Source organism: Neoarius graeffei, chromosome 5, assembly GCF_027579695.1.
Source record: "Neoarius graeffei isolate fNeoGra1 chromosome 5, fNeoGra1.pri, whole genome shotgun sequence".
Taxonomy (NCBI): Eukaryota; Metazoa; Chordata; class Actinopteri; order Siluriformes; family Ariidae; genus Neoarius; species Neoarius graeffei.
The window spans coordinates 110178042-110184447 of record NC_083573.1 but is presented as its reverse complement, the minus strand read 5'-3'; positions in this window follow the sequence as shown (position 1 = coordinate 110184447).

Below are 6406 nucleotides of genomic sequence, written 5' to 3'. Positions count from 1 at the left end.
TACTATAACATAATAGTCTTGATAGAATATGTTGTGGACGTCGTCATTCAGCCTTAAGTTTTCGAAGCTGCTAGAATATGTTATTAATGCCGTCGTTCAAACTAAAGTTTCCGAATCTGCCACGTTAATGAAATGGATGGAGCAAACAGTTTAAATATAGCCTAGGTGACTTCATTAAATGATAAACAACCCTATGCATTTACTGTTGTGTTCTAAGCTGCACAATATTGCATGTTCAGATAAGAAATGAAAGGAGACTTTCAGTGTGACCTTACCATGCCGTTCCTCGCACTGTCTCCCACTGTCAACCGCCTGCATGTGCTTTCTGCACGGAGGTTCACTGAATGCATGACGTCACGGATTGATGCCTGCATTTACATAGAAAAACGTTATTTTATAAATCTATAATTTCATATATTATTGTCAAATTGTAGAGAATATTGATGTTGGAGCTAACTTATCTTTTACAAATATTAAAAAAAAAACCAAAACAACAAAACAGTCCCTATGAAGAGAGCACTTTGGACAGCAAACAGAAAAGGGGCAGGGGCTAGAGCACCTGTAGCACCGGTTCATTGCACGTGGGTGGTAGTATCCTAGGTACAAGTGAATTGATTTTGATGCTTTTAGCATGTAGCTTGGAGGAAGTATGCACTCTACTAAGTGCCCTCTACTATTTGTGTGCTTTAAGTTGTTTTATCTTGAATTTATTCTCTAATGGTAAGGTAGGATTCTGACTTTTATGCACTATCTACTTTAGTCAGTTGGATCTAAATTCTTCCCACCAGTATTGTTGATTCTGTGGTGTTGTTTGGAAGTGGCCTACCTCTATCTGAAGTACTTAAATTAGCACTTCAAAAAAAAAACACACCAGAACTTTATTATTTGTGTGCTTTTCTTTCTATTTTACTTTTCCAAGCGAGTTTGTTTGTTTGTCTGATGGTCTTCTTCATCCATCACCTCATAAACCATGTCAAGTCGAGTCAAGTTTATTTGTATAGCACTTTTAACAATAGATATTGTCGCAAAGCAGCTTTACAGAGAATTAAAGACTTTAAACATAAGCTAATTTTATCCCTACTTTATCCCTAATTTATCCCCAGTGATCAAGCCTGTGGTGACGGTGGCAAGGAAAAACTCCAGGTGAGGCCATGAGGAAGAAACCTCGAGAGGTACCAGACTCAAAAGGGAACCCATCCTCATTTGGGTGATAACAGATAGTGTGATTATAATTTACTTGCTTCTATAACAGTGTCCTATAGAGTCACAAAGTACAACTGTGTAACCTGGAAATTCATTATAGTTTAACATGAAGTTTGTTTTGTTGAAGTTATAAACTGTTCATTGGTGGAAACTTGAGTGCAAAACTGGTCATGACAACTGCAGTCCTAAAGTTAGTAAGTTGACTGCAGTCCTCAGGCATAAAAGCATCACTGTAAGTGTCCAGAGCGTCTTCCAAGTGCAACTTTCAACTGTCCATATGAGGCCAGTAAACCAGTATCGGGATGTATTTGTTGACAGAGAATTCTAAGTACTTCTGTAAGTCACTCTGGATAACGACTTCTGCCAAACACCATAAATATAAATGTCATAGTAAATTTCAAGTTAGTTATTTCAAGCTATGTTGTGATTCTGACTTAATAGCTTATTACTCCAACAGAGCATGTCATAATTTTTTTCATTAATATCTTACAATTTTGAATTGTTCACACATTTTGAGTTATTTTGTTATCTTTACTAAACCTGAACACATTTAAGTGTATGTGTGTCAGCTCAATTCCACTAAACCAACCTCTGGCTTACTTAATTCAATAAGTTAATCTCCTTAATAGATTGTAGTTAAGCTGTTATGATGAAATAGTAAGCTATGTCAAACATAACTGCACCATATTCAGAAAGAATGAGTTATTACAATGAAATCATGACATATCTCAGAATAATGAGCTAAGTTATAAAAGACAAAAGAAATATAATATGAAGTTTGTTTGTTTATTTGTTTGTTTTAACATATTGTGGGTCAGGTTTCCTTATATATTACAGCAGTAGGCATACCAGATGCTCACTGGCTGTGGTGTAAAAATTGTCCATGCTGACATTCATCTAAGTTTCCAAATCTGTCATTGCTTAACTCTTTAATATTTTCTATTGTGAATACTCTCATTAAGTCAAGTCAAGTTTATTTGTATAGCGCTTTTAACAATAAACATTGTCGCAAAGCAGCTTTACAGAATTTGGACAACTTTAAAACATGAGCTAATTTTATCCCTAATCTATCCCCAATGAGCAAGCCCGTGGCGACGGTGGCAAGGAAAAACTCCCTCAGACGACATGAGGAAGAAACCTCGAGAGGAACCAGACTCAAAAGGGAACCCATCCTCATTTGGGCAACAACAGACAGCATGACTATAACATTAACAGTTTTAATATGAAGTCAGTTTCATTGATGTTATAAACTCTTCATTGATGGAAACTTGAGTGCAAAACTGTTCATGACAACTGCAGTCCGAAAGTTAGCAAGTCAACTGTAGTCCTCAGCCATAAAAGCATTACTGTAAGAGCCCAGAGAGTCCTCCAGGTGTGACTGTCAACTGTCCTCATGGGGCCGTCCTCCACAGGATTAAAAAACTTATAATCTCTGCTTTCCAAAGAAATGTATCTGGTTAAGATCTGTTCAGTACTTTGGGAGTAACGGCAGGTTGAAGTCGGTACAACAGAGTAAAAACTCTGCTCGCATGACGTCGGGAAACTGCTGGTGCTTTTCTTTTAGAGTCACGGGAAAGCGGTCAGGCTGTCTCTCTCTCTCTCTCTCTTTCCCACTGGATTACTCGTGAATACCAGTCAGATCACTTTTATAGGGATGTTCTCTCACTCTCACTGTTTCTGATGAAGGATTCAGCAACATTTTCCCTCTGCTAGTTTTGATGTTCTGATTCATGGGAGACTTTGAAGCGAGTTCTCATAGCTTTACCTACTTATTTTTTCAAATCAAACTGATTCATGTAAATAACTATCTTAGAATATAACTGAAGTTATTTTGATGAAAAATATTGAGATCTTAGTGGTCAGAATGAGATTTTAAAAAATAAAGGAAGTCAGAAACATGAGTGTCAATTTCAGTTCAGTTAATGTGAATTGTTTATTGGATGTGGATCACAGTTTTTTCAAGGTTCGCCTTTAAAACTGTGAATATTAATTAAAATAACCATTCTTTCATATAAACACTAGTAGGCCCTACTGAGAAATACAAAGGCCTACAGAGCACAAAGAGGGAATTAGAAATAATATATTACTTTTTTAGGCGGCACGGTGGTGTAGTGGTTAGCGCTGTCGCCTCACAGCAAGAAGGTCCTGGGTTCGAGCCCCATGGCTGGCGAGGGCCTTTCTGTGCGGAGTTTGCATGTTCTCCCCGTGTCCGCGTGGGTTTCCTCCGGGTGCTCCGGTTTCCCCCACAGTCCAAAGACATGCAGGTTAGGTTAACTGGTGACTCTAAATTGACCGTAGGTGTGAATGTGAGTGTGAATGGTTGTCTGTGTCTATGTGTCAGCCCTGTGATGACCTGGCGACTTGTCCAGGGTGTACCCCGCCTTTCGCCCATAGTCAGCTGGGATAGGCTCCAGCTTGCCTGCGACCCTGTAGAAGGATAAAGCGGCTAGAGATAATGAGATGAGATATTACTTTTTTATTTTATTTTGATAGACAGTGGTAAAACATTTGATCTCATTGGTTAATGAGGCCCATTTTGGACCAAGTTATTCTAATACATAATATTATGTCACTTTTCTAAAAAATTAAGCTGTTTCTTCAATCTTTGATCTGTAATATTTCAAGAACGGATGAACATATTTTAATTCTGTAAAAAGTATGTTGTTCAGCATTCAATTCTAAATTCAATGAGACCTAAGGCATATGAGGTGAAAATTCAAATTTGATCCAAATTGCTTGAAACTGGTCTCAATGAATTTAGGAAGTTGGTGAATTCAAGTACCTGGGGTCAACTGTGCAGGAAAATGGGGGCTGCGATAGTGAGGTGAGAAAGAGAGTGCAAGCAGGGTGGAGCAGTTGGAGAAGGATTTCGGGAGTCATTTGTGATAGGAAAATCCCAGCAAAAGTGAAAGGTAAGATGTATAAGACAGTAGTGAGACTAGCTGTGAGGTATGGATTGGAGACCGTACCCTTAACGAAGAGACAGGAGGCAAAGTTGGAGGTGGTGGATTTGAGGATGTTAAGGTTTGTGATGGGAGTGAGAAGGTTGGACAGGATAAGGAATGAGCACATCAGAGGGACAGCACATGTGGAGAGCTTGAGAATTAAGCTAAGACAGATGAGACTGAGATGGTATGGGCACATCTTGAGAAGAGATGCAGAGCATGTTGGAAGGAGAATGTTGAGGATGGAGCTGCCAGGCACACAAAAACGAGGAAGGCCAAAGAGGAGATACATGGATGTGGTGAGAGAGGACATGAAAGTGGCAGGTGTGGTAGAGAAAGATGCGGAAGAAAGGGAGCAATGGAGACGAAAGATCCGCTGTGGCGACCCCTAATCAGGAGCAGCCAAAAGAAGAAGAAGAAGATATACTGAACATCACAATCTACACCATGACTATTGAAAATACTGATGTCCTGTGTTGGGACTGTAGTTCATGAGAGCCATGTTTGTAGGCTGTGATGTATTCTGGGAAGTGGAGTTCTTGGTTGATCCCAGTGCTGATGTGACAATTTTTAGTCAGTTTTATACACACTATAACATCTGCCAGCCAATCAGACATCAGTATTTTCAATAGTCATGGTGTACATTGTGATGTTCAGTATATCTTCTTCTTCTTCTTTTGGCTGCTCCCGATTAGGGGTCGCCACAGCGTATCTTTCATCTCCATTGTTGCCTGTTTTCTGCATCCTTCTCTACCACACCTGCCACTTTCATGTCCTCTCTCACCACATCCATGTACGGTATCTCTTCTTTGGCCTTCCTTGTTTTCGTGTGCCTGGCAGCTCCATCCTCAACATTCTCCTTCCAACATGCTCTGTATCTCTTCTCAGGAAGTGCCCATGCCATCTCAGTCTCATCTTAATTCCCAAGCTCTCCACATGTGCTGTCCCTCTGATGTGCTCGTTCCTTATCCTGTCCAGCCTTCTCACTCCCATCGCAAACCTTAACATCCTTCTTTTTTCAATCCGCATGTTAGGGTAGTATCTCACTGGGCTGCAACAGCCTGCGACTAGTTGGAGACACAACAATTGTGATAAAATATGCGAATTAGCGACAATTTTAATTTGGAATCACACTGAATTGATATTCGCATATTTTACCGCAATTGTTGTGTCTCCAACTAGTCGCAGGCTGTCGCAGCCCGGCTTTCCCTCGGCAGGCAGGGAAGTAGAGGAAGCCTCACATAAACTGACTTGAGAAGGGTTCGCAACGGCTTTGCGACACCAGCGACGCATTTGTGGCTATTTTGAGAGAAATTTTGTTGCACAAATTTTTTTAACATGTTCAAAATTTCAGCGACGAAGGAGCGACACTTTGCGACTCATGCGAGGAAATCGAGAAGCCCCGCGAATGTTTCAAGACACTTTTGAAACTCTCTCGCGAATGACGTTTGCAATTTGTCGCAAGCTGTCGCAGCCCAGTGAGATACTGGCTTAAGATTTGGCATAGTTTTACGCCGGATGCCCTTCCTGACGCAGCCCTCTCCAATTTATCTGGGTTTGGGACTGGCACCAAGAGTACGCTTATACCCTATCCACACTAGGGATTTTGTACCGATACGAAACTACTTTCGTACCGCAACACCTGTCCACACTAGCAACTATACCGGTACTGTAGCGGTATAACTGTATCGGTACGAAACCCACAAATGTATGGGTTTCGTACTGGTACAGTATCGGTACTGTAGCGCTTTGCTGTAGTGTGGACAGATGAAGCTGTTCTGTATCAATACAAATATAATGCGCATGCGAAAACGAAACGACCGTGGAGCTACATGGAGCAAAGAAAGGGGGGAGAAAGGGAGAGGGGGAGGAAGAAAGAGGGAGGAAGAAAGGAGGAAGAGGGGAAGAGAAGGAAAGAGGGAGAAAGTGAGGGGGGAGAAAGGGAGATTCGTTTTCTTTGTTTCTTTCTCAACTGCCTCGCGCGTTTTATACGATTCGACTGAATAAATGACCACCAGAAATACAGACTGTACATTGACAACAAAAAGCATACACACGTTGTTTCATCCGCCATATTCTCGGAAGGAAGTTACTCGGTAACCACGGAAACATTTCGCGCACACACATTTCAACTACCGTGAAAGAAAACCGCAAACATTTCTCGCTAGTGTGGACAGATGCACTAAACTGTACCGGTATACTTTGTATCGATACAGTTATACCACTTTCGTACCGGTATAAGTGTGAACACAGCATAA